This window comes from Mastomys coucha, unplaced genomic scaffold (genome assembly GCF_008632895.1).
Source record: "Mastomys coucha isolate ucsf_1 unplaced genomic scaffold, UCSF_Mcou_1 pScaffold18, whole genome shotgun sequence".
NCBI lineage: Eukaryota > Metazoa > Chordata > Mammalia > Rodentia > Muridae > Mastomys > Mastomys coucha.
In genome coordinates, this window is record NW_022196900.1 from 42,516,378 (window position 1) to 42,532,125 (window position 15,748).

Genomic DNA, 15,748 nt, shown 5'->3' on the forward strand with positions numbered 1-15,748 from the left:
GTGTGTGTGTGTGTGTGTGTGAGAGAGAGAGAGAGAGAGAGAGAGAGAGAGAGAGAGTGTATAGACCTAACATCCCTATTTTGTAAATTATAGACTCATTAAGAATCCAAAGAATTAATCTAATTCTAAGTTGTACCGGAAAGAGAAAGCCTCTTCTCTCTCCCCTCCCTCCTCCCTATTTTCTTCCTCCATAGCTCTGCCCTCTTCTGTTCCCTCTCCTTCCCTTTTCCACCCCACTCTCTTTCTAAAGATCGCCTTGGACACAGACTCTTTAACCTCATCTACATAAGAACAAAGTTGTAGGCAGCTTTCTGCATATCACACTTTTTCTTTTCTTTTTTTTTTTTTTCTGCACACTTTTTCTTATTAGTATGAAACCAATGAAAGGACCTGTCCTCCAGAGAGGAAAGAATTCAACATTTTGCCATGTAATAGCTGGCTGTCTTTTAAAACATTGTCATGTAATTTCAGTGTCACCTAAAATGTCTTATTACAAAGGCAAATCTCTCTGTCAAATAGATGTCACTATTCAGTCTCAGAAGGAAAATTCTATGAAGCAATGAGATAAACACAGGTTTCTACGAGACTTATTCCAGCCTGTGAGCCTAAAAGAAAAGGAATACCTAAAGATGAACATGGCAAATAGATGGACCAAGATCATCAATCCCTTTGGATAAAAACCATTTGTAATTGTCACAAGAAAATTTAGAATGTACTTTATCAAAGATGAAGATGCAGAAAATTTAAGAAATGAGACTCAGTATTTCTCATCCATTTTTCTTTTTCTCTTGGACACAGCTATACTTTTATCCTCGGACACTGATTCTTTTATCTTCTACTTAGAATTATTTAGTAGGTCATGGGTCAAAGGAACATATTCTACTTCCAAGTTTAAGCCATGGAAACCTCTCAGCAGCCAGCTTATAATCTTTCCCTCCATCTATGAGCTGGCTAGTACTGCAATATAAGCTAGAAGTCACATAGAGAGAATGGCGTGGCTTTCATCAGCCTAGTTCCTCAATGGCTGCAGGGAGCTGAGCCTCTTCACTAATCAGATTTCAGGGACTAAGAAATAAGCCTGTGGTATTATGCTGTTGAGATTTCAGGGTTTATCTTCATAGCAGCTAAAGTTGCTCCAACTCTAGCTGGAATATTGCCATATCACAAATGTGAAATGTATAGCATGGTTCAGCGACAAGGGCAGGAAGAGCAGTGGAATGGACTTTGAGGCTGGAAAGATGAAGATAAGTTAGGCAGTAGCAAAATCCTTTGATGATATTGCCCCTTGATACAACTCCGAAGATAGACCAGGTGCATGCTGGTTCTTTAGCTCTAGGGGAAAGGGTTAGAAAACAGAATGCTGGTAGCAATTCACAAAAGGGCAGGTGAACTGAGGCAAGAGTTGGCTTCTTTTCAAGTAAAAGTAAAACTGAATGCCAGAAACGAGAGGTGTTGAAAAGCTGGAAAGTTTGACTGCATCTAAAACCCAAATAGTAAGGAATATGATCGAATGAGACTCAGTTTTGCATCTAAGATCAAATCAGGAGTGGAGCCTCCTCTCCGGCTAAGCTAGATGGCCCCCAAGGCAATGAGGAAATGGAGCAGGGGTAAGGATAGAAAGAAAACACGACTCCGGCTGGAGAGTTTCAACCAGGGAGATGCAGGCTGCAAGCAAATAGATTAGAAGTCTATCAGGCTTGTGACAGAATTGTACAGCCAGGGAATCTATAAGCTTGGTCACCACAGCAATAAGTTTCAACCCAAGATTAGTGGTAAGAGATGGGCTTTGAAGACCACACTTTCTCCAGGGAAGGCTTTTTGTCCCCTTCTTCAAGTTTAAAGTCACTAAAATGGTAAGGTCTAGAAACCGCCTAGATGGTGGCCCTGGCTGCCGTGTAGAACAGTAGAAAAAAAGAGTTTCTCCCACAGGGAACGTTCCCCTCATTTCAACAAAAAGGTCTTCTCAAATCAGCAAGGCCTAACATCTTTATAAACCAGTGCCTGCCCTGTGTTTACCAGTGAATATGTGTCTCTGTCATATCACAGTTGAGCTGAAGAATTACTAAGGTAAACCAGCATATAGAAGGGCTGGTCCTGTCTTCATCTACCCTTTAGCCCCATGTGCTAAATTACAGAATGTTGAGGCTAGAGGAGGTCCTGATAATCATGTGAAAACACCTTGCCATGACTTCCTCAAGGTGTGCATGAAGCAAGCCCTGGCATCTTTTCCCTCCAACACCAAATGATCTTGCATGAGAAACATTCTTTTAAGCCTCTAACATTTCTTAGTTGATGTGTCGGAGTAGAAGATGGGTCTATAAACTCTCAAATATCTTTTCAATGTATTTATTTTCTGTTTTACCAGGAATTAATTTTTCTGGATTGCCACAAAACTTTTTTTGTATTAGTTGTAAAATTTAATTGTTTCTCCTAGTATAATGTCTGACACATAAGTATATCATAAATAGATAACAGTTTTCTTTTGATTTGAGCAGTAAGGCAACAGTTTCAACCCCCATCTGAGTCAACAATAGAATCCAAATGAGATCGCTGCTTCCTGTTAACTGATTACTCAGAATATTATACAATTGATGTACTGTGATGAGAGACGTGTGAACTCAGAACTTAATGAGCAACAGAAACAGTGGGAAGAGAACACACGTGTATTTGCTTAGTCCCCCTCCCCAAGAACAACACTAATCACAATCAATATAAACATGTAAACAGAAAGAAGAGCTTAGTGCCTTTTAAAATGGAAGCAACAGATGACTGTTTAGAAAACTTCAAACCCGGGGATGACATCAGGGTGTCAAACATTCCAGAAAGCCCATGGTGTAAGTGTATCTGTACAAGAAAACATTAACTTGTAGAACATGAACCTGTAGAAGCTTTCCTTTGGGGATGTTCTTGTAGACCAGGAAGAGGCGACCACATTAACCCTTGTAAGGGAGGCTCATTTTAAAGATTCAGTTGGCCAAAAGGAGGGATGGAATTTTCCATAGATTCAAAATAATAAGCCACGGTATCAAAGTCTCATGAATTTGGAATGAGAAGATCATTTGGAGTCTATATCAAGCTCTAAAGACCTTCAGAATCTGAATTCAGGTATCTTCCTTCTTTTTCTAAACTGTAGCGGTTTCAGCCAGTTTTACCCTTTTGACGTTAAGTATAACTGATTTTTTATTTCTCTGCTTAAATTTCCATTCATTATTCATAGACTATGGGTTCCTTCTCCATAGTTCAGCATGGGCAGCTACATACCCAGCTATTATATCCAGGTTTCAAGGACCATAGCAGATAAGATAGATAAGAAGAGGAAAAACAAAATTCCCAAATTCTTATTGGAAGATTGGGATGCTGTTTTGTACTTTTTTGGTCATAATTTATTAAAATTTATTAATTTTATTAATAGAAAATAAAGCCTTTATTTTGGATGGTCACATGTTCAATATAAAAAATGAGCATTTTATTAGAGAGAGAGAGAGAGAGTAGAGTAAGATTCTCAAGAACTGTGGAGAGAAGAACAGAGGTAGACTTTAAGAGGATGTCAGCAGTCCTTCACTGTTTATGTCTGTAACAAACACACAGCATGTACGCGTTCACAGACACCAAACTGCTTGGAGACTACTTAGTGTTTGTCCCACAAACCTTGACAGTGTGCTTCAAGTTCAAGGAAGATGTGTGGGGAAACACAGCACATGTTACGTTTGACAGCTTTAGGATTTAGGCAGTTGAAACCACCATGCCACTACACCCAACAGAGTCAAATAACCTGAAAACTCAAACAACTACCAAGTGATCAGTTTTGAGTATTCATTAACTTGCTTTTTAGTATAGTTCTGTTAGCATCTACAATTCACTTTCAACAGTGGCTATGTCATACAACTAGTTGACCAGTTTTCTGGTTGATATGGCAATCCATTGTTAGAAGTTAGCCCAATCCAGTTTCAGCCTAGAGCTAGGTACTCCCTGCCTGGAGACAGAAACAACTGACTCCAGGAGTTCAGTAAGCAGCCAGGGCTTACTTGCATACTGGGGGTTGCAGTGACACCAGAGTCTGCCCCATCTACTTTAACTCCAGCCCAGACAGAAACTTCAGCAATACAGGGCTCTTTCTTCCTAGGGATCAATTCTATGGTGAGAGACATGAAACACCACAAACGATGGTTTAAATGTTATTTGCTAGTTTTCCTCCTTCAGATAATCTGATCAAGAAAATCCCTCACTCTTGGAGAACTCAACAGCTTGTATTTTAGTTGATTCCAGAGCCAATCAAGTTGACAACCAAGATTAGCCATCACAGGGCCTCTACAATCTGCTATGCTATAGAATTCTTAGTGAAATTCAAATAAAGCTCTTTGGGATGGGTTATCCAGAGTTTAACATATTCTCATATCAGGTTCCCCCTGACTCAGGAAATGATTGTCTTTCAGACTGATTGAGGCCAACAAAGAGACAGTTGGCCACCTTAGGCATCCAGAAAAAGAAAGAGATTGTTGTGGGAAAGAACCCAGTCATTGTTAGAAGGTTGGCGAGCTGATAGGAATTTGCATGAACCTTAGAAGGGAGATCTGTCCCTCTTTGCAATCTTGGTTTCTAGCGGGGGAGGATAGAGGTTTGACTAGTCTTCCTAGATGGACTGTGGTGGCCAACTTTCATGATGGTCCCTAATAAGCACCTTTTCCTAGCTTTTACATTTTTTGTGTGTAGACGCCTTGTACAATGGTTCCATTATGACCAACAGAATATGGCAGAAGTGATAACAAGACAATTATGAGGTTAGGTCACAGAGACACCTTGACATCTGTCCCACTTGCTCTTAAATTGCATGCTAGGAGGGGGAAAGAGTGGTTGCCTTGTTGTGATCGGCCCAAAGGAGGGGCCATGTGATAGAGAACTAAGGTCAGAAGTCATGTGAGTGACCTCGCTGGGGGAGGTTCTATATCCCGGTGAAGCCTGTAGATGACTGTAGTCCCAAATGACATCTTGACAACAAGCTCATGATTGACTGTGAGCCAAGGCTATCCAGTAAGCCCTTGACCCTCAGACACTGTATGAGATAATCAGAATTTGTTGTTTTAAACTGCCAAGTCTGGAGCAATTTGTTATGCAGCCATAAATAACTTATCCACAGTCTTAGGCTGTCTTTCTGTATGTTCCCATATAACTCATTCATGATTGCAAGTACTTATTCACTGGGCTGGCTCCTCCATGGAAATACTTATATTTTGAAGAAAGAAATCAAGCTGGTGATTTCATCCTCAGTGCCAAGGGTAGTGCTTACTACACAGGAAGGACTCAGTCAATGTCACTGGAAAAATGAATAAGATGAGCTGGAATAATAGCCATGGTGTCAGGCGGGTTGATGGGACTTGCCAGCTGAAGAGTGAGCTTGTGAAGCTGAAATTGAGTTATTCTCTCTAAGGTCCAGAGGTTCAAAACAAAGTTTCTTTCTTCTTCTATGACTTTCCTTTCTGCTCCCCTCCCTGTCTCTCTGAGTTGGGGCAAGTGGAAGGAACAGTTGCTTCAATTCCCTTAGCTCTGAGAAGCTCAGACCGTGGGGACGCTCTCTAACAATATTGCCGAGATGGGAGATGGGAAATTAGAGTAGATAAACACAGAGACAAAGCAGCACTAAGGATAAAGATGGGGGTGGGGAGGGCGAATTTGCTTATTTATTTTGATTTTTAAAATAAGTTTGTCTAGAGGAGGCTTAAGTTCAGCTGCTGCTCTAAGTGGTGTGGTGTCTGGTTACAAATGTTCTCGGACGGACATCTCTCCATGAGGCTTCAGCACTCCCTCTTTGAGAGTCACGTGATCTGAAGTCCTTCAGGAGCCACCGCTAACTGGAAGAATACAAGCCCAGGCACGCCGGCTGCAGCCATTCCTGCCTTCTGCACACTCAATCCTCTGTTGATAAAGTCTGAATGCATATTAGGAAGAACAAGAAATCTCTAAAAGAAATAACAACAAAAGAAGTGTCCAGGGGAAGGTTTGATCATGGAGGGACGCTTGGGCAGGCAGCATCTTCCAGTGAGCTAGGGAGTCCACACAGCGTGGGGCATGTTGTCGGGAAATGTTAAGTAATAGTGACTGCATATTTTTCTGTATACCTGAGAGTAAGGAGTAGGGAAAGATGTCTCATCTTATGTTTTCTCATTACAGACATTTTAGAAGAAAACATGTAACATTCCCTTAGTGTGGTAAACAGGGCCTGCATGTGGAACAGAGAAGCAGGATTTCAAATCCCTCATCTTTTACTTTGAATGTTTTAACTGCAAACAGTTCAGCTTTCCTCAGTCTTAGATTTTTTTTTGTTTTCTTTTTATCTACAAAGTAAGGGGTCTATGCATGCTTAGGACTCCCCAAAAACCTGTTGGCTGAATCGGACTGGGATTCTTGAGGTCAAACAAAATTTTTAAAAGATGAAAGCAGAATTTTTGAATGTTTGATTAAATTTAGGGTCTGTGACTACAAGAGGTGACTCAGAGGTTTCCTGCCAGCTTGGGATGCTGTGTTGCTATTTCTGAAGGTAACTTAGTGTCACTCTAGGACTCATATGTAGACCCCAATACTAAGTTTCTACTGACCATGGCCAGCTCAGTTTTTAATTCTACATTTGCAAAAGAATATTTAGTAAAACTCAGCATCTGATGAAAGAAAAGAACAAGAGAGAGAAAGGGAGAAAGAGAAAGAGAGAGTTATCTTTGCAAACAACTTGCCAAAAGTTAATAGGTTTTCTGACAGTCCCTGTGTCTCAGAAGTTTGAACTCCCAGAATTCCTTTATAAATTAGTAGAATTCCCTTACATTGTCTCAGTTCTTGCTGTTTCATTAGTGAAAATATATCTAGGGTACATTCCCATAGTCTCTTTCAGTATAATGAGACGTGAAACCTGCTTCTTGTAAGTTTTCATAGTACATTGTAATAACTCTATAAAAGGAATATATACAGAGACAAAGTACCTCCCAAAGGGAAGTCTTGTTTCCCTCAGTACTGAATTGAACATAGGGCATCATGCATGTTGGGCAAATGCTCTACCACAGACCTAGATCTCCACTCCACCCTCCCTTTTCTTTTAACTTTTCACTTTGAAACAAGTCTAGCTAAGTTATGGCTAGCTTTCACTTGACTATGTAGCCCAGGCTGGCATTCACCTTCTGACCTTCCTGCCTCAGCCTTTTCAAGCAGTAACAGGGATTATAGGTTTGCACTTCAAGACTGGCTCTTTTCCCCCATTTTGTTTATTTTTCCTTTTATCCTTTTCCTCCTGGAAAACTCACTTTTGAGTCTGTGGCCTTGAGAAGATTGGCCTTCTTGATGCCTTGCTCATTCAACAGAAAATGGGATCAGTAACATTGCCCACCCAACCAACAGGATCGTTAGGAGAGTTCAATTATTACTTTATGCATACTAATACACACTTAGCAGTGTGACTAACATACAGTAAGTTACTGATAATTGCTATTACAATAATAACTAATTTTAAAGGAAAATAGCTCTTTTGTAAATGTAATTTATTGAAAACATGACCCCAAGTGTTTAAAAGTGTATATACCTCTGGAGCTTGACAACCAGGTTGAATGCTTCTGGAAAGGGTTTTTCCAAAAGCTACAGATGCTCCCTGTCTTAGTCAGTGTTCTATTGCTGTGAAGAGACACCAGGACCAGGGGAACATTTACAAAGGAAGACATTTAATTGGGGATGGCTTACAGTTCGGAGGTTTAGTTCATTATCATCAAGGCAGAAAGCATGGCAGAGTACAGGCAGATATGATGCTGGAGGAGCTGAGAGTTCTACACCTAGATCCACAGACAGCAGAAAGAGTTCAAAGCAACCTGGCTTGAACTTTTTGAAACTTCAAAGGACACATGCTCCATATGTTCATAGCAGCCTTATTTATAATAGCCAGAAGCTGGAAAGAACCCAGATGTTCCTCAACAGAGGAATGGATACAGAAAATGTGTGGTACATTTACACAATGGAGTACTACTCAGCTATTAAAACCAATGACTTCATGAAATTCTTAGGCAAATGGATGCATCTGGAGGATATCATCCTGAGTGAGGTAACCCAATCACAAAAGAACATACATGGTATGCACTCACTGATAAGTGGATGTTAGCCCAGAAACTCATAGTACCCAAGATACAATCCACAAACCACAAACTCAAGAAGGAAGATCAATGTGTGGATACTTCGATCCTTCTTTAGAAGGGGGAACAAAATACCCAGGGAAGGAGTTGCAGAGACAAACTATGGAGCAGAGACTGAAGGAAGGACAATCCAGAAACTGCCGCACCTGGGAATCCTTCCTATATTCAATCACCAAACCCAGACACTGTAGTGGATGCCAGCAAGTGCTGGCTGACAGCCTGAGATAGCTGTCTCCTGAGAGGCTCTGACAGTGCCCGACTAATACAGAAGTAGAGGTTCACAGCCATCCATTGGACTGAGCACAGGGTTCTCAATGAGGCAGTTAGAGAAAGGACCCAAGGAACTGAAGGGTTTGCAGCCCCTTAGGAGGAACAACAATATGAACTAACTAGTACCCTCAGAGTACCCTCAGAGCTCCCAGGGTCTAAACCACCAACCAAAGAGTGCACATGGTGGGACTCATGGCTCCAGCAGCATATGTATAGCAGAAGATGGCCTAGATGGTCATCAAGGGCAGGAGAGGCCCGTAGTCCTGTGAAGGTTCTATGCCCCAGTGTCAGGGAATGCCAGGGCCAGGAAGCAGGAGAGGGTGGGTTGGTGAGCAGGGAGAGGGGGGAGGGAACAGGGTTTTTTGTTTTTTTTTTGGAGGGAAACTGGGAAAGGGGATATCATTCGAAACGTAAATAAGGAAAATACCTAATAAAAAATTTAAAAAGAAAGAAACTTCAAAATACCCCCCCCCCGTGATACACTTCCTCCAACAAGGTCACACCTTCTAATTGTGCCACTCCCTGGTGACCAAACATTCATATTTATGAGCCTATGGGGGCCATTCTTATTCAAACCACTATACTCCTCACACATAGCGCCAAATAAGCCAAATGCAATGGCTTAGTTTTCTTTTGGTACCTGTGGAGATTTGAGTTAAAAAATGCCCCCTGTAGGCTTAGATGTGCCACTATTTGAGTTGGTTTAGGAGGTATGGTCTTGCTAGATGATGTATGTCATGGGTAGATAGGCTTTGAGGTTTAAAAGCCAACTCCATTCCCAGTTCATTGGTTATTTGTGTTCGTAGTTCAAGATGTGAGCTCTCACTTCTTAGCTGTTCCTTAAGCCTGCTGCCCCAATTCCCAGACAGGATTGACTCTTATCTCTCTGGAACCATAAGTCCAAATAAACTGTTTCTTCTGTAAGTTGCCTTGGTTTTATGTAACAATAGATGAGTAGCTAAGACAGAAATTGGTACCAGGGAATAGCTATTGCTATGACAGACCTGCCATTCTCTGTACATGAGGAATGTTGAGACTTTGGAGTAGGAAAGTGGTTCAATGTTATAAGCAGGCATTAATGACTTGTCCTATGGGAGCTTGTAAGGCTGAGATCCTCACGAACTGTGGAAGCCCAGATCAATAGGTTTCAGGATAGGGGAGAATATTAACAGCCAGGCTAGAGCATGTGCCTGTGATGGTTTGCCAAAGAATTGGGTGCCTTTCGCCTTTGTCCTAAGAATGTGCCCAAGGTTAGTTAAAAAGTGACAAGTTAAATTTTTTTTTTTTTTTTTTTGGTTTTTGACAGAGGAAATTTCAAGGCAACATATTGAATCTATGGTGTTGCTATTACCAATTAGTATCACGTAAGTCTACAGTGAGAAAGACCAAGTGGGGTACAAAGAGATAGAGAATGTACAGTTTGAAGAGAAAGAGTACATCAGAAATCTTAAGTTCATGGTGAGATAAACAGAGGCCTGAAACACGTGGAAAGGAATCCCTGAGGGACTATTGGATAAAGCCTGAGCTGCACTACAGAACTCAAGATGTTTGAGATGCCAGAGCCATGGAATATCTGCGGAGGAGAGCTGTAAACAGAGACCAAGAGAAAAATAGTACGTTACAGGCAGCAAAAAATGAAGTACCAAGTAGTCTGAGCCATTTGGCACCAGGCATGGAGCTGTAGAATTTGGTATTTGTCCTGGTGGCTCTCAGTCTTCCTTAGACTAATCATTTCCTCACTGTGCTCCCATCCCATTTGGAGTGGTAATGAATATTCTGTGCCGTTGTATGCTGGATGAATATTTACTCTTATAGGGACTTATGGCTAAGAGATTCAGAAAAGAGATTATGGCTAAGAGATTATGGCCTTGAGTTTCAGAAAAGAGTTTAGACTTTTAAACAGTGTTGATCCTGAAAGACAGTAAATAAATGCATTTTCCATTATGCTATAACCATGAACCTGTGAGAGAGTGGGGAGTGGAATGTGATGGTTTGAATGACGTGTTTTTTTATATGCGCAAGTTTAAATATTTGGTCCCAGTTGGTGGCACTGTTTGCATAAATTTAGGAGGTATGACCTTATTGGACAAAGTCATACTGGGGCAGGTTTTTGAAAATTTAAAAATAATATATTATTTCTAGTTTCTTCTCTTTGCTTTGTGCTTGTGGTTTGAGATCTGAGCTCTGAGCTTCCAGCTTTAAGCTCCAGCCTCCTTGTCTGCTAACTGCTGCCTTGCTGTTCGCACCATTATGGGCCCCAACTATCTTGAACCATAAACCCAAACTCTTCCAGAAGTTGCCTTGGTCATGGTGTTTTATCACATCAATAGAAAATAAATAATACATTAATAATACAATAATAATAATCTGTAGCGTAAAACAATAATATATACTATCTTGCATATTACAATGAATTAGGAATACAAACAGTGGTGTGAGGTCCTTCGGATCCCTAACGGTGGCAGTGACGTGCCTAACCAGGATGAGCAGGTCAGGCCTGCTGGAAAAGAATCTGCTTCAAAATTGATTGGGGGATGTTAAGAAATTTCATTTCCTTGAGGCTGGACAGAGGGCCACAGATGTTTATGTGAAGGCCAAGAGAGTGTCTTCCCCATGGTCTTTTGCCATATGCACTCTCCCAACCTAGTCATTTCCTTTATCAGATCACCAGGAAAAGTCTATACGGTAACTTTTTCTAGCAATTTAGTTATATATAAAAAACTAACATATGTTATATGTCTTAAGTGTTATAATCAGGTGAATGACGTTCTATCACCTTGACTATATTTTGCTGATTACAGTTAAGTCACAAGTCCTTCCTACACTCCTCAAAAGGACGTGAACACGTCCTTTTGAAATGGTGGGGGGGGGGGCTCCTCAAAGACTATCTATTACTATCCATTGTCAAGAGGAAAGACACTATTCATTTTCCATTTTAATTGCCCAACTCAACCTCTGTTTTTGCCTCACAGGCTGGACAGGTTTTATAGTCTGTTAACTAAAGGCACAAAACACAGGCAAAATGGAAAGAAGAAAGCTTAAGAGCCGGGTGAATAGGAAAGTAATGTGTTGTATTTGAAGTGTGGAAGAGTGATTCAGTGTCCAAAGGTAGTTCTTTAAATTCCCAGGGCCCCACCACTATGGCTCTGGGGAAGGAACTCTGAGGAGACCCACAGAGCAGGCCTACTTCAGCCATCCTTGGACCTTTGAGCTAAGCTGCCTGCCTGACAGACTAATGGGGAAATCATTCTAAGCTACCTTCAAAAGACACAGGATTATTAACTACACAGGATTCAAGCGGTCTCCTTTCCAGAAAGGGAACAGGCTCACATTTCAGCAAGAAAGAATTTGTGTAGACCTCCTGATGGTAACTCTGCACCAACACAAGCTATGAAATGGATCCGAAATACTTGCCCCTGAGTTGTTTTTAAACAGGGTACAAAACTACCCAGAGACTGGTCCAATCATCTTGTAGGTCCCTCACATGGGTCCCCCCGAGAAAAGAACTATAATCTGGACATGGTGGCACGTGTCTGCTCAAGAGAGGCTGAGGCAAACGATCATGATTTTGAGACTTGTCTGGGATAGACAGCGAGATCCTATCTCAAAGGTACCAAGGCAAGTGCAACCAACCTCACTTTCATTAAATACACAAGTTTATTGCCGCTGATAACCAGCTCAGCTATTAAGCCTCCTGTACAGGAGCAAGTACAGACCCCTGGGTCCGTGAGTATATAGACAAGAACTGAAGTATCTTGAATTGGGAATTAGAAGTAGATGGTGGTGGTTTTTTTTTTAAATAAACAAGCACCCCAGGAAGTATTTATGTGATTCCTGAAGTGTGAGAGCTACTGTAAATAAAACACCACATCAAAAGTGGAATTCTTTCTTTAAGTTCCCTTATCTCTACACTGCCACCCACAACCCTAAATTCTGAAGATGCATCTGTGTGTCTCTGCTGATCAGCCAAAAAAAAAAAAAAAAAAAAAAAAAAAAAAAAAGCATCTCACAGCACCCTGGCTTTAGTCTCTAAATCCAGGCAAGCAAGCACTACTTAGGCATGGACACAGCCACTGGCTGTGACTGTACTGTCTCCCCAGGGAAATTACGTAATAGGTTGCTGCCACATGCCGTTGTTTTCTAACACTACAAATGAAGCCCCACTCCCATCTCTCCAGGACTCCCATGTTTTGAGTAAAACCACAACAGCCTGCCGGCTGCCTACACCCCCAGGTTAACAGAGTATTGCCAGAAGAGCTGCCATGCACCTCAGGGCAGGCCTTGCAAGGCACAGCAAGCTTCGTCTGCAGACTGCGCTTGAATTTTTGCAGGACCCTATTAGGGTCCCCAGGAGAGTTCTCATATGAAGTTCAAGAAATCTGAAGAAACTGTGGCGCTTACACGATGGACTAATTTCATTTCAATAAAATTCCCGTATTACATTCAGTGCGCCTGGCTTTATTAAGTTTTGTCATAAACGCTGGGAACACTTCCAAATTTAGGCTTGCACAATTATTTTTATTGGTGCGTTAACTAAAAATGGTATATGCATAAGTCAGAGTGTACGTTCAGCTTCATCTGGGAAGCCAAAATGAGCTTGGGGTTGATTTATAGTCATTTTACCCCTGTAAATGAGATACAGGAAATGGGAGCTAGAGTTTCTGATCACAGCACTGCTAAACCCTCCACCGGCTCCATCCACAGCTCTGTCGTGTATCTAATGAATTTAAATTCCAAATGTCTATCGGAAACCCACAAAATCACTAAACAAAGAGGCTGGCTTACTTTCAGACCCAGAGCCATCCAAACAGTGCAAAAAGCTCAAAGGTTTGTTGCACAAAAGTGGGGCTGGGGAGTTCTTGGTGCTTTGAAAGGTTTTAATTGCTATGGAAAAATCCTTTCAAAGATTTGCCCCCTCAACGTGGGCCCCTTGGAAACTTTTCTTAGGGGAACTGTAAAATATTTATACAGCTAGCAACATTGTTTAAAATAAAAAAGCAAGAAGGGAACTGTACTGAATGAAAAGCAGACTCACTTGGAGCAAGCCCTGCAGATTTGGGGAGCCCCGAGGCGAAGACATTGCTGGCTCAGCCCTAGAACACAGGATTCACCCATGTCAGAACCACGTGAAGCACAGAGTTCATGGACGTGTGACCTGCACGGTCACTCCGTCCTGCATCAAAGGGTTGGTGTTTGGTCCAATGCTCTGCCATTTTAAACCTCTTTATTTTGATCAAGGGCTCCACATTTTATGGGTGGTGGGTCTTGTGGCGTAGGGTAACTGGCCCCGCTAGCTGAATTTCCCTCAGGAAGTTGTTCTGGGACCTGGATGTATGATCCCCATCTGGAAATTTGGCACTTTGCTTTTCAAGGCCAATCCAGGTGGCAGTCGTAGAAGCTTCTCGCTTCCCACCAGCCTTATTGGTGTATACACACATTCTACCCACAAAACCAGAGTGCAGGAGGCTCACAACCCACATTCAAAAACCTCAGAAAACATTGCCCTGAATTTGTGAATAGGCCCGAAGTGTGGAAGTTTGGAGTTTAAAAAGACTATGCTGATCTCGTTTCTGTATCATACATGTATTCCCAGAGAAGAAGGAAATTTCCCAAGGCAACTTAATTAGTAGTGGTCAGGGGCAGGGCCTAAGGTCCATGTGCCTCTCTCATTCTGCAGCATCTGTAAAGAGGAGCTCACCTGGCTAATTACAGTTCCCAGACAGTGCTGGACTCATGTGAACTTCTGCTTCAGTTTGTTCTCAATACTTCAATCAACAATGGCTTTATTAAAGAAAGGGCTGGAGAGATAACCACTCTCTCTACATCAACTCCCCAAATATTTTCATTTCCTCCCACTGCTTTATCTTACTCTGATGAAGATATGTGCTAACAAAAAACTCACAGATGTCAATCGCACTGCCTCTTGGGATTCAACCTACACACTGATGCCGTCAACCCTGTAACCCTGTAGAAAGGGGGAGAGAGTCCAAAACCCAACAACCCACAAAGTGGATAATTAACACCTGAGAAAACCAAATTTGGCTACATCTTGGTGGCTGAATTACTAAGGGCAAGATGAGACAGAGCCCCAAACTTTCCTACAGGGGAGAATGGCTGTTCTACCACCATAGTCTCCTCGATCGGAAGGGACCCTCTTGTCTCAAGACAGACTTAATTGCCATAATTCAATTAACATGCTTTCACTAATTATATAAGCTCACAGATGACAGTTCAACAACAGCAGGACCTAGAGTAAGCCAATTTCTTTTCACTTTTCAACTTAGTCTTAATTATAAGTGAATTGCACTATTTCCTTTCATATCTTGCCTTCAGCTGTTTTATTGTGGAATACTATCATATAACTTAAAGAATCTGGGTCTTTGTCCAAAAAAAAAAAAAGGTATTTATTTTGTGAACTAACTGTAGCATTCATAAATATAAGTTCACAAATGTATAAATCCCTTTTTCCTAGATGACAATTCTTACCACATGTTAAGTGAGATAAAGACTATTCACATCAAGTGAAATAGTCATTTATTTCCCAAATTCAAAGTATATGTAGAAGATTCAGTAAAGAATTGTAAACTGGTTATCGATATTGTTATTAGATGAGATGACTTTAGGCATGTAAAGAAATGCATTTTTTTAAAAAAAAGCTAGCAGCTGTGGTACCTAAATACAAAGAACATACATGTTCTTTCACAAGATAAATTGTACAGCCATTCATATTAGGAGCCATTCAAAGGCTACCTGGGATTTAAGACACAGAATGCATAGTGTATGCTGTAAAAAAAAAAAAAAAAAAGGTAATTGGATTAGCTCGTCCACTGAGCAAGATAAGAAGACAGGCCCTTCAATATGAGTTACCATAGCCACACACAAATGAGAGTTGGCAAATGTGAATTACCTGCTAGAAACCAGCGGACAGTGGCCTCCCTACACTTGGAAACATTTCAACAAAGCAAAGAATATCCCGGGAGGGCTAGCCCAGTGCTAATTTGCATAACAGAACAGATTGATTTTGATAAACCTCTACGTTCGTTCAACATAAGTACATGTTCTCCAACACCACACTATCACTAAAGTTTTAGTATTTCCGTGAGTTTTGATTTAGAAGAAATTTTGATATCTTTAGGGTTCCAAAGTTATCAGAGTAGAGTTTAAACTGTTTTGCTCTTTGTCTCATTTTCCTGTATTTTATTTTATTCAGACAAAACTTTGTTGTATGCCTTTGCTATTTCTTAAGGCCCCAGTCTGAGGAATAAAGACGACCAAAGTATGTCCCACTGATAGTATCAAATGAACAAACTGGTGTCGGCCTG